This window comes from Mycteria americana, chromosome 3, assembly GCF_035582795.1.
Source record: "Mycteria americana isolate JAX WOST 10 ecotype Jacksonville Zoo and Gardens chromosome 3, USCA_MyAme_1.0, whole genome shotgun sequence".
NCBI classification, from domain to species: Eukaryota; Metazoa; Chordata; class Aves; order Ciconiiformes; family Ciconiidae; genus Mycteria; species Mycteria americana.
In genome coordinates, this window is record NC_134367.1 from 126,821,961 (window position 1) to 126,843,511 (window position 21,551).

At 38.8% G+C, this 21,551-nt stretch overlaps 1 protein-coding gene across 3 annotated transcripts in view; it reads right to left on the bottom strand.

Annotated features, from left to right (window-relative positions):
• The window catches only part of PLCB4 (phospholipase C beta 4), a 217,360-nt gene that overhangs the window by 135,611 nt on the left and 60,198 nt on the right, over positions 1-21,551 (bottom strand). For 2 of the 3 annotated variants that reach the window (XM_075496916.1, XM_075496914.1), the window contains exon 3: positions 1,967-2,034. The exons of the other annotated variant lie outside the window; for it this stretch is intronic. The gene's annotated coding sequence lies outside the window, so the exon portion shown is untranslated. The remainder of the gene's footprint in view (positions 1-1,966; positions 2,035-21,551) is intronic. 3 annotated transcript variants of the gene reach the window in all.

Sequence of the window (21,551 nt, forward strand, 5' to 3'; positions counted from 1 at the left end):
ACTTGATTTCTGAACAGCGTGTATTCTTCTTTGGCCCCATAGGAATGCCAAAAAAGACTTCTGTCGTTGTTTGTCAGTTGCCAAGCTATTGTCAACTATTTCACCCCTTGGGAATACAACATCCACCTACAATTTCTCAAGTTTGTATTAGTAAGCGCTGCCTAGCACTAGCTGTATTTCCAGGAAAATTGTAACATTTTTCAACTGTTATAGTCACCGATTTAAGCTTTAATAGTAGAAACAGATTCAGTTTAAGCATTATCAGTGACACGTGAATCGTGCAATGGCAAAGGGGAAAACCAAAATAGAGCAACACCCCGGTATATCTATGGAGAACATGGAGCTGGGAATATGAGATGAAAGAATGTTGATTTGTTTGGCTTGGAACTGAACCTATTTTATGGGTGAAAAAGGCAATGCCAGGTAATGCCTGTACCAGGTAGTACTCCCTCTTCCCTTACTGCTGGGTACGTGTAGACTTTTCTGCACAGTACTGACTGCAGAGAAAAAGATTGAAACATTCTCCGTAGCCCACTATGAGATTGACTTGGGTGATCCAGAGCCCCTGGTGACAGAGGGTCCAGCAGATGAGAGCATTCAAGCAGACTGGCCACTCTGTAGTGACTGTTACGCAGTTTATCACTGAACCTCTCCTAATTTCTCCAGGAGGATTTAATAGATTAATTAGAGACCATAGCAATGGGCTCCCATAACACACAGATATGCATTAAGGAGCAAGACATTCAGGTGCACCACAAGGAGTTGTTTGGAGGAATAGTTACTTTCCTTTGGGCTTGAAATCTTGGATTTTCTGGATGAAAAAAAGTACTTCTAAATGTAGGCCACTGATCCAATATTTCTTATTAGTCTGCAGGCTTTGCACCTTAGCAGTTTCATCTGTTGCCAGTGTTGCATGACACCCATCCATGGCAACAGAGTTCAAAATTCAATCATTAAGATGTCTCCCATTTAGCGAGAGCAAGAACTAGATGGAACATTGGGCTGATCTTTTTGTTGTCTTGGTTTTGTCATGATGATTACTGAGGTTAGTATGAACCAAACAAGAGCTAGGCAAGTGCAAAAGCTGTGTTATGGTTTTGTTAAGCTGCAATTTGGGAGTGCTTCTGGAATCCCAATAGCTGCCTAGGCAGCCCTGCTGTACAGAAGTGTGTTTCTACCTGCTACTTCATGAAGTTCCTCTTCACAAGCCGGTCATCTACACGTCATGACCCCTGACTATTCCCTCACAAACTGAGCAGGCTCTCGTTGTGGAAATAATGCTACTAATAGCTATCGCTGAATTTACAAGTCACCAGTTTTCCAGTGGCAACAACCCATGCCCCACATGCTACAGTTGCTCCCCACTGTTCCTCAAGCTGCCTCCTCAATTAATAAAGCTGTCTCTTTTGGGTCTTGGCTATCTTAAGCTATTGGATCAGGTTACAAAGACTTCAGTGACACTACCAGCTCCCTGACCTTCCTTCCAACATCAGGGAGTTGTTTGTGTCTCTCTAATACACATGCTACTCCAGCAGCGATTACACCACAAAACAAAAAAAGAGCGCGTGTGTGTGTGTCTTCCTTTGTTCTTTAAGAACAAATTGGCTCCTAATGAGGTTCACAGTCTGACCTCTCCACAGATACCAGCGAAAGATGGTGGCAGGCTGAGATTTTAAAATATTATAAGCCAATATGGCTGTGAAACACGTAAGACCTAGCTGAAGTAACAGCCTCTTTGTTCTCTGATACTCTTAATCAGTCTCATTTTACTAATTACAGGATATGTGAAGCCAAGTCATATACCTATATATAGATATATGTACCACACACACACAATTGATTCAGAGTCATACAGCAGTGGACTGAAAGTTTAAACTGATATATTAAGAGAGGGAGAGAATCCATTAGCACCACATTTGCAAATTCTACTCAACTGTAATTTCTAGTTGATGAGCAAGCAACTTACAAAGCAGTTCTGGACTGGATGGATAAACAGTGGTCTAATTAGACTGATGTGCTGGGAAACTCTTCCTTCTGTGAAGCAATAAAACAAGATGATCAGTATAAAACCTGGTGTTATCTGTTAGATCTCACCATTGACAAAAACACCCCTCCCATAGTCCACAAAAGTACAGTGTCAAGATGAACACTTCAGAACAGATTTGGTTACGTCACTGTTAAATCTTTCATGGGAAACGTTTTGCTATATAACCTTGCATAGAAAAAGATAAGTTGTAGCTGGTAGCGCTGGAAGCTCTGGATGAAGCACGCCATTCCCCACTGCACCACGCCAGGACAGCTTTTAACATTCATAAAGCATCCTGAGTGATTAATAATCATCACAAAGGAGCAGCTGAACAGTGCTGCCACATTTATATCTTCCCAGAATAAATGCTAGCTGATTTTAATTGTTTGTGTTTCATGTCTTCCTTAGATGAGCAACATAAAGTTGGGAAGATTTCACTTCAGAATGAATAACAGACAAGCTCCAGTAACACAGGACTAGTACACAGGAGTAGAGCATGAGCATTACAAAATATGAGGACAACGATCCTCCTGCACATCCCTTCCTAAGGTTTCTAAGCATCCTGCCTGCCACATGGCAGGGTTTCACCCACAAGTTATTGCAACTAAAACGTTCAGCAAGGGCATGTTAGTATCATCCCTATTTCCACACCACCTCAGAGCTGCAGTCATAGGCCACATGCTACTTTGTCTGGCATTGTACCAAAACAGAACCAAAGTTATTTTGTGTCCCAAACAGCTCATGGGAAAAGTTGCCAGAGATACACATAGCTAAACTGGAGGGGTGTGAGGGGCCTTGGAAATAACGAGATAATACTTTCTACAGAAGAGTCTCAAAACAGTGGTTTGTTTATAGAAAAGAGACTTTATATGAGGAACTGAAGAAGGATAACAAGGCAGCTTGTCAGATGTTATGATGGCATCTTTTGCTGCAAGAGGCTGCAAGAATTAGAGTATAAAGGTCTTGAGTTGAGAATGGGAAAAATGAACAACGAAGGCTTGGGTCCTGGACTGATCAGGGGTGAGAGTACATTTCTTATTACTGAGAGAAACAGAGCAGAGGTGACAGCCACTGGGAATCATGGTAAAGAGCCTTGAAAGTACAAAAGGGCGGTTAATGTTTGATGTACAAGAAGCCAGGAGAGGGAGAAGCAAACGGGGCAATGACACCATCAAAGGAGCAGGCTAAAAACTGTGGAATCATTTCAAATTGGTATGAGTGAAGTAAGACTGCATTTATCAAGGAAAGTTTGCTACAGTAACAGGAATGTGACATAGTAAGAATTTGGGGAAACAATTAGATGTGCGCACAGATAAGCAGCTTTTTCCAACAGATCACAGAATCACAGAATCATATAGGTTGGAAAAGACCTTTAAGATCATCGAGTCCAACCATAAACCTAACACTGCCAAAACCACCACTACACCATGTCTCTAAGCACCTCAAAGCACCAGATGTTAAGCATCTGACATGCAATCCCCTCACACAACAGTCTTCAGTCTGTGACCCAGAGAGATCTGAGTAACACCTAAAATTGTCAGTCAGAGAAGTGTCATGGTGGTGCTCACAGCGCTTAAAATAAATCAAGGGCAAGAGGGACGTAGCAGAGGAATTTGGGGGAGACCAAGGAGGACAAAGGAGGTACCGAACAGGAAGAGTACATGAAAGGTGAAAACAGCTTTTAGCTCTGTGTGTGAGTTTAAGAGAAAACTGAAGATGGAGACTGACTATAACCAAGTACACCAACAGTAGATGGAGCTGTAAGATAAGAGAAAAAACTAACCTTTAAGGGGACTAGTTAAAGTAGCAATTCTGAAAATGAAGGCATAAAACCCTACCTTCATGTTAAGTCATGAAACACAATCCACAAGAGCAGAGTTTGATATGAGTATGACAGCCATACCATGTTAGCAGAAGGAGCTGAAACAACCCATCACTTCTTTTTCCTGCCCTTAGATAAGCAAACATTGCCCATGCCTAATGCAGGTTAAATCCCAGCCAGCTTGCTGTCAACCAAGTGCCAAGATCAGCCAAGCACTAAGCAAACACAAACTCGACCTGATTTAACCACCATATTGAGGGGTTGTTCACCTTCTTCATGCTCTTCAGTCTACACTACATGCTAATACCATTTGAAATTTTTCACAGAAGCACAGATGAGAATTTTGTGCTATTTTCTGAGTTTACATAAACCCTGGTCCTGCATAAAATGGATTCCTGTATTAGGGAACATACAGTGGAGCCTGTCAAGTGTAAGAACAGCTTTATTTGTCAGAGATCTAACAACCATTCCTAGGACAGATTTTGACATCGGATTCTTCTCCGAACGTTCTCCAAAAGAAGCAAGTTCACGCTTATATGAAACTAAGGCATAGAAATAGAATTGCTTCTATCCTTGTTCACTGAAGAAAGATCCCAGTAACTTTCCTGTGAGAAGAAGCAACAAAAGGAAAATATTATATAATCTTTAATCTCTATTTCCATGAGGAAACCCCACCCCTCCTCCAACTTTACAAGTAATGTCCAGTCAGCTTTTTTCAAGTAAAGAAGAGCTGCAACCACCATTGCCACAAATCTTTTTGGAGGATAGAACACACAAATGATCAATCGGCATTATCACAGCTATTTTTCGGAGATCGGGAAAAGAGCCTGTGTGCAAAAGCTTGTTTGCTGGTCTCATCAGTTAGCCTAATAAAAGATATCATCTGCTCCTACAAATCTTGCTTCTCTCAAGGTAAAAAAGAAACAAATATTTTATATATAAGCACCTGATTGGCAATGTTTACTAACAATTCATAAGAGGTGGCACTGAGGCCTAAATATATCACTGAGGCCTAACTATATCACATGGTGCTAATTGCAGTCTGAGGCCTATTTAAACAAGCTATCAAATGGGCTGTCAAATGGGAATCATGTGCATAGCTACAGGATAATAAATTAAAGTATATGATTAATTTTATCAACAATAACAGCCTTGAAGTACAGGGTAAGTTTCAGTTTGTAATTACATAAATGGGTCCACAATCACACAGCTGGCCTGCTGTACATCAAGCGATCCATTTCTCTTATTTTTTGTGAAGCTGAGCTTTAAATCATGTTGTGTAATTTATAAATCACCATACTGAAACCTGCTGATTATACTATGCATGCCAGTACTCAACTAAGTAATTGCCAGACCCAGTGGAAACCACCGAACTGTTCTTGGGCCCTTCAGACTGCTGACATACATGCTAATTATCTGCTACTTAACAGTAATGTATAGCTAGAGTAAATTACAACATGGTAGGGCTGGTTAAGCCCTACCATTATTTAAAACACTTTTACATGTTATCTTTTTTCCAATCAGCATCACAGCAAAGGCACAAATGGCACTAACAATCTAGTTCAACACACGAAAGAAAACTGCCACTGCCAGACACCGTTCCTCGCTGCTACCAACACAGAGGCTGAATAACAGAAGGAATCAGACAGGACAGAATCCATCCTCACTTCAACCTGAGCACGGATTGCCGCCCCAGCTACCAACCACACTGACAAGCACTGACAATCCCTTTTCACCATTGCTGTAACAGTGACAACAGATAGACACAGACCCTTGCTTCACTTCTACCTGTGTACCTCTAACCTAAAGCTGAAGCCACGAAGAAAATCTATGGTGAGCAAATGCACAGCTGCTGCTGAGATGTCCTGCTTCCCACTGCAGAGCCTCTGCATCTCTCGCTATACTCAGTGAACCTTGCTCCTGAAGACTTGATCAATAAAGAGACAACAACAAAGGGGTTAGACACACAGCTAACAACCTATTCAAACATGAACGGCACTGCTAGTATATGACCAGGAAAAGTAACCCAGAAGGGAGGGAATAGCAAACACTTTCTATTTGTTTCTAAAAACTCAAACATTCAATTGCTATACAAGAACACAATAAACAATAATGGAGCAATGTTTAGATCTAACAACTGCCAAAGCCAACAATACAAAATCTTTCTGGTCCCCAGTGTAGCTAGTCAGCTGTACAGTATGCTAAAAGTTGAAATATTTTATTGTTGCTGAAGCAAAAAATTTGTGACTGGAAGCACTGCAGTAGAATTCCAGGCAGAGCAGTCACTTCTGCCATAATACAAGGACTGCTAGGCCATTTGGAAGATTAATAAGAAGGCCAGCATTCACAACAACAATGCTGGATGGGGATACAGGAAGGAGGGAGGGGGGAATGGCAGTGCCGTTTTCTTTTCTTGAAGAAAAGTGGTCTTGAGAGCTTTTATGACAGCAAAGTATTCCAGGCCAGATCAAGTTGATCAAATCTGCCTAATTTTGGCACCCTAGTAGAAGCCACGTTCTTAGAGAAATTCCTAAAAACCCCATAGCAAGCAAGTAGGGAAAGTGGGGGGTTTGTCCATCCAAGTTCAAACACCTGCATTAGGCAGCTGTGAGCTTCCTCTGAAGGCCCTCAAAAACATATACATGAATTATACAAGGAACACAGGAATTACACAAGGAACATTGGTACTTATTTTAGGGAGACTGCTTCACCAGGTGCAATCTAAGCTGACCACTACAATTTCCCAGTAGCAAAGAGATTTTACGAAGTTCCCACCACCTTTTGTGCATAACTAAGTAAACTGGCAGTTTGCTGCTATCCTACTCACGTGGTTGCGTCTGTGCAGCTGTCTGTGAGACTCTAAAATTATTTTAGGAGGGAAAAAACCCAACCAAATCCTACCTCTTTCCTTCTTTTTTTTTTTTTTCTTATTTTCTATACTTAGTTCACTGATGAGGGTTAAGGTTTGGATTGACAAACAGATGCATGAGCACAGCTGAGGGAATAGTAAATTACAGTTTAATAAGGAGAAAGAGCAAATTAAGTTGGGACAGGGAACTGCTAAAAAAGCTTTATACCCAGGGCAATACAACATGGACCTGCACCTTCACACTTCTGTTTCATGCAGGCCAGACACATTCATCTTTTTCTTTAGCACTGCCTTATGTGTACTTTAATTGCAGCATGCTAACAGCAGTTGGCATTTTACAAAATGCTGGAACTAGGGATTAATGTTTTAAAGGATTTAAAGGCTGTGATTTCAAGCTGCTTTACAATTGTAAGGAACATTGACTTCTACAGAGGGTCATAACAGGAGCAGTAAAAATCATGTCCAAATGGATGTGGGGAAGAAAGAGATTATTCAAAAATGATGAGATTTTAAGAATCAGCATACAGTAATGTGCCACATTTAGAGCAATACATGGAAAATGGAGAACTAAAAATTCTTAACTATTTGCTGGACTTTGCGCTTGCTGCTTCTCTTTTGACTCGGGCATCTTTCTATTAGTTCTGGTGTACATATGTATTGCAACCAATGACCTGTCCACCATTATATCCCTAGTGAGAAACCCTGGCTTCACATTTGTCAGTGGGGATACTTGCACTGATGCCAATAAACTATAGGAGAGGTTCTACAACTGGGGTAAAGGAAATTACTTTTGAAGGGTACAGAGAGATGCCTCTTCCTGAATAGAGGAAAAGCTCTGCTTTTAGCTTGGTCTCCTGTCACACTGATTTTAGCTGCAGCCTCAGGGTATCTGCCCATATGCAGCCTTCTCACCTGAACACGGTAAGCACCTGTATGTACACAGTTGTTACTGGGAGTTCCAGCAAAGTCATTTGCCCAACCATCTGCTACCAGTGTTATCTGAGCAAACCCGGTTTGAAGATCACTGCTTCACTGAAGGAATTTAAATTGCATAAGCCCACAGCAGATAGAGACGCTTACGTTTTTCTCCTACAGCTACTTGCTGCAGAGACTGGCACAACACTAACCCTGTGGGCCCAAGGCCGCATCCCTCTCTTCCACGGAAGATCCTTGGATTCTGGGGATGTTCTTGTGTATGTTTTTGGCACTAAAATCCCTCACATCCCTCTTCACAAAGACTCAAGTTTTAAATCTATATGCCTACTCAAAATATCCAGCAACAAGTTTGTTCTGTAGCCTTAAATCTTAGGAGCTCATGGGAACTCATTCTGTCTTGAAATGATAGTTACACATCACTCCTCTTTCCTGCAGCACTGTATGCAATCTTTTATATTATTTTCTCCGTTCACTTTAGAACATTTAAAATGTAAAATAAGGAAGATCTCCAAAACCACAAGGCCATTTTAAGAAAAATATCAACACATACCCACACCCCAATTACAAAGATTCGCAGAATGGTCAAACAGAAGCCCACAGTTACCACAGAGAGTAAACAAGAACCTTCTGTAAGACAGGCTGTGGCAGGAACAGAGAGAAAAAGCTAAGAAAATACTTTGATCACAGCAGCGACTGCTTCATTCAGCTTGATGAAACCCATTGTTTGTTACTAGAGGCATCACTGATTCCTTCACCACTGACTCAGGAGTGATACAAAACTGCCCCTGCATAGCAGCCACACTGAAATCATTGTGCCAAAACGGTCAGCCAACATTGGGGGATTAAAACTGGACTGTGCACTCCCTTCTCCACACTCAGAAGGTGCCAGTAGTGAGGTCCTCAGACCTTTTCCATGCTTCCCCAGTACAGCAGCATTCAAGGGACATCCCTCCCAGAGTGCCAGGCAAAGAGAAGTAGTGAAGTAGCAAAATAGGTGGGGATTTCTTGCAAATGGACCCAAATTTTGTGCTCAAAGGCAGAAAATACACACATGGAATAGAAATTAAGTGCTAAACCCTAGCCAGTCTGCAACCAGTGAAAATGAAGACTTGTAAAAATTTATTGTAAAAATTCATTGTAAAATTTATTGTAAAAACTTACTGATGATCTGGGTGCTCTGAGTAGCACAATTCTGTGAAGGACTGTAAAGAAAAAAATTAAGCAGAAATACCAAATTATGATCTCCAAAACTTTCACTTTGTATTCTTAAGGATTAAACCTGAAAATAGTAAAAGGTGGCCCCAGTGTGGCTGCAAAATGATTTATGAAGTTTTTTAGATGGTGGCAGTTTGACAGTATAAAAAGATTGTGACAACATAATAAAGTCACAGCAAAATAATATAATCTCAATAAAATAAGCAGCATATTTTACATTTATTATTTCTATTTTATTTCCTTTTTCTTCATAACTCAGAATAAAACAGATTTTCTCCTACATAGCCTTCTTTCACTGCTGATTTGAATGAAAAAAAGAATACAGTGACTCTCATTATAACTTGCTTGGAGCATAATAAAGTATTTTGGAGAGCTATAAGTGTCCATTCTCGGCTCATGCTGATGGAAATAGAGAATCTATCATGACTTCTATATATACACTACTTAGTGTTATTTCTTATTTTGCTAAGGAAATAAAGGAAGACTTTCTTATAGAAGAAACATTGAAAGAAATGCTATTCTTTCTTATGTGAAAAATAAAGAAGTGACAGAGTAACTATTTTTATTTTTCCAATGGAATACTATCTTCAATTTTTCTATTCACTCTTTGCTTGTGGTTTGTCTCCAAGTGATTAAATTAAATGACTATGTTAATTTCCCACATATCATTTACACAGGCCAGATTCGAGTTATTTTTGACCAGAAAATTTTCAACAATGGTGTGTCTTTAAACCTTCAGTTTTAGGTCCACTTTCATATTTACATAATGCTATTTATTCATTTCTAGACACTGGCTGTAGAGTGCAATGACAAAAGTTGTTTTTTTAAAAAAAGAACAGAACAAAAAAAAAAAAAAAAAAAAAAAAGCCAACAAAACCCACAAATTAGGTTAATATTTATAATGCCTGAACAGAAACTCTTACCAGAACACTGCCTTTGCTCTTGTTAGCATATGCATTTTACAAATTATGCCAATTCCTTCAGTACAGGACAGCAACTCTGCAACCACTTGTTCAACAGGGACTCCATTGTTCTGAAACATGAACTAATTGTCAAAGCCTCGCTTCAATGCAGTCATATCCTGATTTTTATTCCCCAGTAGCACCTAACTAATGTTTCACAGTAAGGCCATATGCTGACTTCCTTGTGGCTAGCGTATTGACAAGTGAACAAGGTACCTTCCGTAATTAGTAGTCCATGTAAGACCTAGTTTCCCAGGGCAAATGACATGTATGCCACAGCAATGCCATCTGTGATGAGCTATCTAGTATATCATGCTGTGGAGTTACCTGCAAGTAAGCTGTAATACAGAAAGTGTCAAGTAATTTAAGTTTATTCAATAATTGCTCACAAATGTACAGAAACATTCTCTAAACCAAGATTTTAGGTTTTCAACTGTCTGCTACATCCTTTAAGGCAATGATATTCTTCATTCAAATGAATCTCTTCATTCTTCTTCTATGAAGTTTTTATTTTACCATCGAATAATGAAGCCTATCACCACCTTATTTTTTCCTTTCTCTAATTCTTCTCTCTTAACCTGAACAAATTCAATTCGGCATGTCATGTGCACTATGGGTTAACCCAGTATAACACCTGGACATACACTTCGCTTACATACACAAGTAGGCCACTGATCTCAACTGTGTAATGTATACTCAGTCTTGAAATGGAATCTGTAGTAATTACATATTCATTACCGTTTCAACTAGAAATAACAGGGGAGATATTATTTTGATCAGGAGCAGCAAGATGAAGCATATGAGAATCATAGTTTGTTTACATGCAATCATTATTCCTTTTGAGACAAGGCTGGGGCACTGACACTGCCTGGACAGTTGGTCCATGGGGGTCACTTAAAAATGGACCTCAAATGTCATCCCCTGTGCTCCGCGGCAGGACCTCGCTCCCCCAGAAGACCATGCCATCTCTGTTAACAGTAGTTTTCACCACTGCCGTCCCCATGGATGAACAAACGTGTTACAGGTCACCCTGGCAAAACAGCACAAGGAATTATGTGAGGGCTCCTGGAAAAATCTCACACCAAATATGAACAACTGTGACAAAGTTTGTTTTCAATTCCTATGCCTTGGTTGGGGACAGGGAAAATCCCTCTGCAGGCCTGACAATGTTGCTAAGTCTCAATCAGCAGAGTTTTTGAAAAGAGCAATCCAACTGATAACCACCACTAGAAGAAGACAAGACCCACCCAATACAATAAAACATTGATTTCTTAAGGAAATTCCAGAAGATTCCAACAAAGTTGTCTATTCTGGACTCCTGGAGAGTCCGGGTATTTACATTTCTAGATGTATTCACGTGAAAGAGGCTCTGAGAGACTGGAAACCACTGTGGTGGTGATTTATTCACAACAGTATTTCTTCTCCTGAAGTCAACTCAAGTTTGCTGCTGGCCCAATTGCTGATGCGCCATCAGTCCCAGAAGTATTCACACTTGTGCACATATGAGCACATAACGCCATCCTATTTATATTTTCATTTAAAGCCAGCTAGTACAAGATGCATGTACTTGTACTCATGGATCTCACTAAACTTTCTGCTATGTTTCCCATTTTTAAAAGCATTCCTTTTGGAACTTACTAATGAGCTTTGAATATTTTCACGTCATTTGAATGGTAATGGTTTCAGCAGTGGAAGCTTCTTATTCAAGTAAGAGTTCATGAACATGCACAAATATACATGATCTCACTATGGTCAAATGATCCTGTTTAGAACTGAATAAAAACATATCAGACATTTAATATACGACTGGAGTAAAAAAGCTCCATTCTTAAGAACATTAAGTTAAACATTTCCAGTAACAACAATAAAAACTAAACTATGATGACATTTTCAGTTTGAAGTATTGAGAGATATGAATAGATTATAATACTAAAGAAACAAAGAAGTATAATTTATAAAGGAAATATGCAAACTTGCAGAGAGCCAAACATATACCTTCATCCAAGTGGCTGGACTATATGATGTAAAGACTTGAAATTTGCATTTCATTGAATAAGACAGTTTTGGCAAAGATTTTAATTTCACTATTAAAATGATGAATTGTCATTCATCACCTAAATGCTCTAATCAGTTTCAATGTATGAATTCAATCTTACTCAAACTTTACGCTAACCCTGTTTCATTTTGTAATGGTTACCAGTAAAATGCCACAAAAAACTTCATGGATCATTGCTGTTTACTGTTTTCCGTGAAGTTTTCTATAGAAGAAAACATCATGAAAACACTACTGCAGTTGGCATGTAAGATTATTAAATTATTATTTAAAAAAATTTAAAAAGACATTTAAAAAAGAGAGTAGACTGTCAAGTACTTCTAACTGTCACCTTATAAAAAAAAAAGATCAGTCCGAAGTATCCTGTATTGAAATTACAAGAACACACTGAACAGATAACTTAACAAAGCCTTATACAATAATTTCACTTAGGACTTCTAGAAAGACTACTTGGAAGTTGGATAAAATTGCACTCCGATACTGAAAGGCCTTGATCTTTTAATCTTGCATATATTTAAGCCTATGATTGTACTCACTTCAATGAGGCTTCCCATGGAAAAATAGTAGGGCTAAAAAATAATTATTTGCAAAAAGAAGAACAAAATCATCAGTCAATCCATTCTATGGGAAAACTTTATAAAAGCAAGATTTAGAAATGAAGGAGCATTCAGGGGAGCTCTTGCATGGAATACGATTCAAGACTTTTTGCAGAGCTCCAGAAAAGCAAACAATAAGCAAAACTAAGAGTGATAAAAGACAAAAAGTGCAAATGACCTAAAGGACAACTGCAAAACTTTATATTTTTCCCTTATATGATATTTTAATATTTCTATGTCTATGTACTTATATACTTTTCAAAGTAAATTTGCTATCATTTTGATGAGAGAAATTGTCCACTTGAACTTGAAATAGCTTGACAGTAACATTTTTGGTTTTTACTTTACTTATAAAAATACAGGCAGTAGTCTGCATAGTCAGTATATAATCTCCTTGCAACCTAAATCTCCTAAAGCTACAAATAGATTCTTTCCAAAAGAAAGATGCTTTTCTTTAGAATTCTTAGAATTCCCCATGATCATTACTGAATTTTCTTAGAATTTTCTTAGAATTCCCCATGATCATTACTGAACAGAGGAACCATTCATTGTGATCTTATCACTAACTCCCACATATTATATATAGTCCAAAGTCTGCTTCAGTGCAGGCAGGTGGAATGCAAGTGATTTCATCTGGACTGCATTTGGCCCTTACAGACCTAATTACAAAGCTGCATGGAACGAGCTTAGAGAAAATGCATGAAATAATTTACAATACACTTACTTCGTGGTTTAAGAGGATCAAAAATGAAACTGCATCAGATTTCTTTTTTAAAGTCAACCAAATATCTCTCTGACCTCTTATATTTGCCATACATTAAGAATACAGAAAGAAACCAATGAATTCATAGTTGTTACTGTTTAAAAATGTTGTATCACGAGAGCTGTAAAACCACAGCTGAGCTGTAGAACTACAACCAGCTTTTCAGAACTGTCTTGTGAACTTGTACTATCCATGCCAGAACTGCCCAGTATAAGATAGTTTACAACACTTGTTCACTCTCTGCTTTCCCCTAGACTTCACAAGACTCTAGAACAGTAACAAATTGCATTCCTGGCTTTTGCAGGCTACAATTTCTTCCAAGGATACCATTTTGGAAAGAATTTTCGTTATGAATCAGACAACGAGAATGATTTTGAAATCAATGTGAATTCTGTCACTGACTTAAGAAGAGCTAGGATTTCATCCAAAGAATGTTACCATACATATGTTACCATTTAACATTATCTGTAATGTAAACTGTGATGTGAAATATAGTCTGACTGTTAAAAGAACCAGAAAACTGTCTAGCAACTTCCTGGTTCATCATATTTCCAAAATTTCTCTATAAACTCAAGCTCCTTTTTTTCCAGTCTCTACAAAAGAACTTCTTTATGTAAAAAAAAAAAAAAAAAAAAAAAGAAATTAAAAGGCTTACAAGGCTAGCAAGTTGTTTCGCCATGCAGAAACAAGAACATTCCTAAGCATAAATTTTCACCAGTACTGTAGCTGAGCGGTTTCAAGTTATCAAAATGATTGACCTGATGAAGGCTGGAAATAGGAGTGACAGGAAATTATACAAAGAATGGCATTCTTGACACTTTAAAGACAAAACTTCTTGGCTCAAAGCATCTGATCATGAATAAATTGACCCACATGCAAAGAGGCAGTCAGCATGACTCTTCTAGCTACATGGGTGATGAGATGAAACATGCATTTAAAGTGTCTTAAAATAGAAGGAAAGGGAATTACCTGCAGAACTAGATTAGGGATTTTATCAATACAAGAAATTTGTTGTTGGAAGGAAACAGGGCATGACAAGCACTGTACATCAAAAAAAGGCGACTACACTTTTCAGCTGGCAGCATCCCTGATCAAATGCCATACTACAAAAATGCCAGAGTAATTGCAACTGGCCTGCAGAGACCCTACGCCCATGCTGTATGCAGAGCAAGGTGTGAACCTCAGCAATACCTGAGCATCCCCTACCAGACACCCAGGGTTTCCTTGCCTGGAAAGTCAGCTGGCTCACTGCAGGCTCCAAATACAGCACCAGACCTCACGTAGGTAGCTTAGATCACCAACGTGTTTAGGTTCAGCTGCAGATTTAAGCCTAGAGCTATTACCAGCTGCACAGATGTAGCCTATCTGAACTTTCAGATTACGTGGGGTAGTCTTCACTACAGCACAGTCAAAAATGGTGATTTACAATGGAAGTTGTTCACGTAGATAACTCCCTACTATGTATAATTAGGATATCTGTTCCCATTCACCCAAAATTCTCTCCGAATTTTGTGTCCAGCCAGATGAACAGTGAGTTTTGGAGGGGGGTTGCTTTACCGGACTCTGTTGCAAATACTGCTTCATATTTTACATGTAAAGTTTCTGTTCTTAACATTTATGTAAAGGTTCTTGCAATGTTTCATAACTTTTCCATAGGTATTTGAACCATTCTGCTTATTTTAAGAGAACTACATTACTCATGTAATTCTGTAGGTTAAGTTAAAATAGATGAATAATACATATTTTCAGGATTTCCAACAGTCTCTGCAAAGTTTTATCACTTTTTTTTTCAATAGGGAAGAATAAGAATTTACAGAAAAAAGCCTCTTAAATCCTTTGGTATTTCAAATTGTGAACTTTTCTGTACTGTAATAGGCACGTGACTGTGGTAAAGAAAGCCAACAATTCTTCTGCCAAAAGTCGGAATCAGTTATGTGCACAACCAATTAAAAAGAAAGTATGAGCTGTTATCTGACATGTAAGATATCTTCCAATTGCAAGTTAGAATTCAAGTGGTGCTTTACATGAATCACTGTGTATTAGGCTAGTTTTACCTTTATTTGTCTATGTGTACCCATCTTATTTGCAGTTCTATAAAACAAAACTGAATAAACAAATGGTTCACAACTGATTAATCCAACTCAACTGGTACATATTTCATTTATTTTTAAAAAGGAAAATGTCTTATGCGTGCCCCAACTACGCTCACCGTAATTTAACAGTAATGTATCCAGGCAGCCTCTAAGTCGATGAACCTTTGCTTTTCATCAATTTGCAATCTACGGTTGTTCCCTACCAGCAGCTCCGTGCCATCCATTCGTATTGCCCATTTCCCCATGCAATCAACAGTCTTCTACCCATCCATAAAAAGCTCTTTGACTTCATGACACTAGGCGATTACAATTCAACACTTCTCCCTTAATTAGAAGGGCTGTTAAGTTAGGAAGATATCATTGACTTAAAATCTGATGCATTTCAAATAAAACAATAACAGTCCCCTCATTACAGCTTTAATCTATCAGACTGCTGGCCCATTTTTATGATTTTATACTGGTATTTTTCAATGTCTTATGCTTTTCTTGCATGCTATTGTGTGAGTGAAAGATAATTCCACTCTCTACCACTCCCATAAATGTTCTCCAGTTAAAAATAAATCAGACAAATAAACAAAAAAATACAAGCAACAAGGAAAGTGACCAAGTGCACAACTTCACACAGTGGAACTGCTTACAAAGGATGCGCTTACAGGTCCTGATTGACTGAATGCATAAAGGAAACATTAAAAATAACATTAACCACTGTCAAGGTAAAAATCTCCTGTATTTTACTGGGCATTTTATTTTCTGCTATCTTTCAATTACAGCATACTAATACTAGTCCAGAAGTGCTTGAAACAGACTTGTAACCTTTAAGATATCTCAGATATTCTGAAGGATGCAAAAAGTGTCTGACAACAAGAAAAGTATTAGAAAAAAAGGCTTCATAAAAGTTAAAATATTTATTCGAAGAAGTTAAATATTCCTTTGCAGTTTCTATTTCTCAAACATTATAGTACTTACCACTGAGTGAGGCCTAACCTACACTGGAACATTGATTTATCTTAGCTCTATCAATTTTGCACCGTTAAAATACAAATACATATCCTCTTGTAGGGTAGATAAATCAATTTTTACTGAGATGACTGCTTTCACCCTTGGGCTTGTACTCGTTCAATTATGTTAGCCAGTAAAACAAATAAATAAATCTGTTACAAATAGCAGCTGGCAAAATCTTAATCAATACAATTTAAATTCAGGTGAGAGTTTAATTATATCAATCAAAACCTACCAGAAACTAAATAAAAAAACCCTTTTTCTTATCCAAACAAGTTGAATTGCACAAAGCAACTGTATAGAACCATTAATACACATTTATTCTTAAATAAGTAAAGGTTTGCTTGTTTGTGTACCCCAATGCTATTCTCAATCTAACCATCCCTTTATACATCAACTTCTCTGTGAAAAACAAATGGCACAAGAACAAGCCTGAAAACATGTTAGTGTTAAATCTGTCAACCTTTAACACTGAGTACAGCTAACACTGCTGCTGGAGGTGGGATTGCCGCATGCGCAGACACACTCAGCCTGCCAACATTAGTGAGACCCATCAGCGCGATGCTGGAGGGGGCTGCCTCTTGGTGTGGGCACCCAGACGTAGCCGCTTCTCCAGTGATGCTGACATCTCTCTTAGCCCTGCTGCATCGCTACTGGCACCCACCCAAGCAAGGCAGACGGGAGCCACTTCAAACGTAACTCCTGATGCTGCGCTCACACAGCTAGCTGCAGGACAGACATAGCATAACCACAGTAAGAACTTAACTCTGACAGTGCTAGTCTCTCAGTCTGTCTCCCTGTGAGAAACCAATTCCTTCTCCTAAGGACTGAACTGTCTCACGTTGTGCTGCAGGGCACAACAAAATCATTACGCCAGAATGACTTGTACAGAGCACAGAGGAAAGGAAAGAAGCAAAAGAGGGGAAATTAATTACTCTCTGCCTCCCCAAAGTCAGGTATTTCCACCCATGCGCACAACGGCATCCCAGATGCTGTAGTACCTTATCCTCTCTTACCAAAAAACTCTACCAGTTGATCCAGTGCCTGTCACTGCTTTGGCTGAGGCTGACCCTCAGAAACAGAGGGCATTCATTATCAGTCATATTTGCCATCCTGGCACGCAACTAGCCCTTACTGCAAACCTGTGAAATGATCTGCTAGCGCATGCCATTCTGTCACACTAGCCCTCTTTCTTCCACATCTCTCTACTGATTTTTAAGCAAGCCAATAGTGCTTTAACAAGGCACAGTTTCTGCATTAAAGAGAGGCTAAGGAGTGCCTGAAGTCTGCAAGCAAAGTGCTAAATTCAGGACAGAGATAACGGCTTTCAAGTGCTCCGCGATAAATACAGCGTAATACAATTAAATACCTGCGTCTGCATCATCACAACATCATCATCATAATCATCAGACGACACTAGATCATCACTGCCTGTTGCTTAATAACACCACCTAATCTAGAAACCAAATTATCTGATGCTGTCTCTGCAGTTATTTGCCATTTTGCTGATCCAAAAAAACCCCAAGCAAACAAAAAAAAAACCCAGCCAAAATATGGCAAAGATGAGTTACTTGCCTTCTAATTTTGCCAAAATCTTCTTCTAGGAAATTAAATAAGAATTCCCTTGTGCTCTATTGCAAACAGAAATAACACGCTATGAGAGAGCTAAATGAATGCTATACTGGAGCTGAACAAGACAATAAAAGCATTGTGACAAATGGTTTCAGTGCCCCATCATATATACTATTTTCCAGTTATGATTTAAAGCAGAGGCAAGTCAAAAGGAATGATAATATTGATTCTGCTTGACATACATTTCCTACCAGACAGCAAACTACTGTGAAAGAATGCCTGGTGACAGATTTTACAGTCAAATACAAAACAGCCCCACCCAGCAGACCACCCAGATCATTAAATACAATGCCATTATACATTCCCTGAATATACTTGCAGATCAGATCCATTTCATAAGCAATATTTTTATGGTTTAAATTCCAGAAAAGTAATAAATAATCTTAATCAGAGTCAAGTATTGGCCCCATCTGTAAAAGTCTATGCTTGTCTAGAGCAGGAGTGGGACCTTGTGCTGTTATTAAAGTAAGTGCATATATAACTAAGAGCTCACCGTCTCCTACACGAACATTCAGTACTCATTCGTGTGCACTATGGGGTAGTGGTACTGCACCCACTACTTGTGTTACTTGCCTTTTTTTTCTTTTTTCCTTTTGGTAACTGTAACTACCACATACTGGCAATAGCCTCTTGGTACAATGCAAGCCAGCCACAGCTTCCTTCCAATACAGGTCATGCAGCCCTCCTGACTCTAATTTAGGTCCAGTCACTCCTATGTTTGCCATATAAATGGAGTAAGCAAAATGGCCTCAAAAGTCACCAGCAATCCAATCTCTCCTTCCGGTAGTAGCAATACTTGAATATGCCAAATGTAGAGAAGGAAAATGCACAGGAAAAGGCAGTCAAGTCAATTAATTTTTAATTGCATTTTTTTGTCTTTGGAAAACAGAAAAGAATTTTAACACACTCATATGTTTATAGGAGAAATGGGAAAATATCTGGAGACATGGTCTAATCAATTTTTTCCCTTATGTGGATATAGCCTAGAGCAATGCACACACTCCCAAACCTCTAGATCCCTAACACAATAAGGCATGTGAGTTGATACACACACAGAAGAATATCCCAGTACAAGAAAATAAACATTTCTCTTTACTAACCTTAAAATATCATATCTACAAATGATGTTTTTTAGGGATGGGATGTAGTGAAAAGCTTCTAAAAAAGCATTCAGTTTTATAAGAATCTATTAATTCTGTAAAGCTCAGCTGATAAGCTCCTGTTAATTATAATGCTTTCTGTGCATGCCTTTCATCTGAGGTTCTGGAATTGCTTGGAAAATCTTAATTAGGTCTCAAAACACTACTGTGAAGAAGGCATATTCTCTTTGCACAGAAGACAATGTGCAGACAGCTTACATGATTTGCCAAAGGTCACCAAAAGGCTCCAGTCCTAAATGGCACTCGGCAGAGAGCAGCAGAGCTGTTCTCTCCCACACCCTCATCCCTAGTCGCATCTCATAACCACCATACCACACACTTCTGTTCCTCACATAAATATCTTATTCCTTCTTTGATTTTCAGTCAAAGATTGAGCTGGAGTCCATGGAGACTGAAGTGTTTTTTCCATTGAAGGTACACTTCCAGTTCGGGACAATTCTGTGAATTTCTCTTCTTTAAGCTGAACTGGTATACACAAACATGACTGTTCATTAAAGCTAAAGCAAAGTCTGGCTGGTATAAATAAATGTTGTGCCTGGAAGGCTGGAATATCTTACAGCATCAAAGGTTGAAAATCACATTTTCAACCCTGCCTGATTACTTAAACCACTACTATAAAACTACAATGCATAAAATCTCATCTGAGGCTGATTAAATCTTTACTGATGTAATGGAAGAGTAGCAAACAATCAATTTACATTTTTCTATGGATATTTACCTCTACTGCAGCTTTCGGTTCTGCAATGGAGCATATTGTCTGCCAACTTCCTCTAACTTAAGTCCAAAACTTCCATTTCTTGCTGCCAGTCATCTGCTTCAACAAATCATACTCATAAACACTAAAACATGCTTTCATTTGTTTAAAATCAAGACAGTAATTCAATTTGAAAGGATTTATGATAGCTGTAATACAAAAGTGAGGTGAGGCGATGAGGTGACAAAGTTCTAAAAGAAAAGCTCTATCCCAGAAAAAAACAGAAATGATAAGGCCAAAGATGTCTGATTCTTTTCATTGCTACCTGAAATATATTCAACTTCCTACACAGACTTGTATCAATGTGCCTAACAGGATATACACACTGTGTGCTCCTAACTAGAACCAGATCTACTCAGACACCTCAAAAATCCCCAGTTTTCAGGGGTGATCAGCACGCACAGCACGTAACCTTCATGCTCACCAACAGATTTTCAGAAGAGCAGGTTCTGGTGATAGCAAACCTGAGATGAAAGTGTACTGCTCTCCTGAAAAGTTGACATTACCACGCAACCTGACAGCTCTGCTTTGGGGGGGGTGAGGGTGGAGGTGAAAATCAATTTCACACTGTCAATATATATTCAACCAGCTTTAAACGTTACCTAAAACAAAGCAAATCATGAGTAATTCATGCTTATCAGTGAGGTAAAGCTAGTGAAGCTGGTGTATCCAAGATATTACTCATTCATTAGCCTGAGGTAAGTTTCATTTTTGAACAGGGAACAGACCACTAACAAATTATTCCCCTTCCTTTCACATCTGGTCACAGTTGAGGCTACTTATGTAATCACTCCCTGACAATACAAGATACACTTCCATTCATATTAGAAATCATTCTGCTGCTTCACACTATTCATTAATTTGAAACTCTTACACTTGGAAGCGTCATTTACCATTCAAATAGTACTTGGTGACATGCAGAGACTAAAGAGTTGTCAAACAGAATGACACGCAGTTTTTAAATGTGAACAAAGCAATAAAAGCTTCTAGAAAAAAACAGCCTTGCAAATAGTATTTGGAAGTTGCAACTGTGGGCATAGCCAGCACTACCAGAAAAAAAAAGAAAGAAAAAAACCCCTTGAATGCAGGCCTGCAAGAAGTGTGATGTGCAGTGCTTCTACTAATAAAAGGTTGGAAGTAGCCCCCTCAGTACACAGTAAAACTGAGATGAAAGCATTTCTCACACAGGTCGCATTGATGAAAACTCTGACAGGGAAAGTGAAGACCTGGTCCTAAACTAAAACAAATAAAAATGTGGTCACCCCAGTACTTTTACATACCAATAGCAAGAAAACTGGAGTTGTGACACCACCACCCCCCTGGTATTGAGGAGAAGGGCCACTGCCAGCCCCCCCAGATGACATGCATTCCAAGAGAATATACTTCCCTTGAAAATAGTTACAGATGTTTCAATTTACTGCTGTGCTTAGAGATAAGCCCAATTTGAAAGAAAATCTCAATGCTACTAATATGTGAGTGCATGTTTGCCCCCAAAAGGCACTGCAAGTTGGGAGGAAAAAAAAAAAAATCCAGTCTTAATAGCCCTCAGGCATGGGAACAGCTCTCGTGAGAGTAGATGGACACATAATCCAAAACAAATCAGTCGATACTTGGAAAATGCACAGAACACACTAATTCCCTGAATCCACTTGCACAAACAGCCAGAGCCCC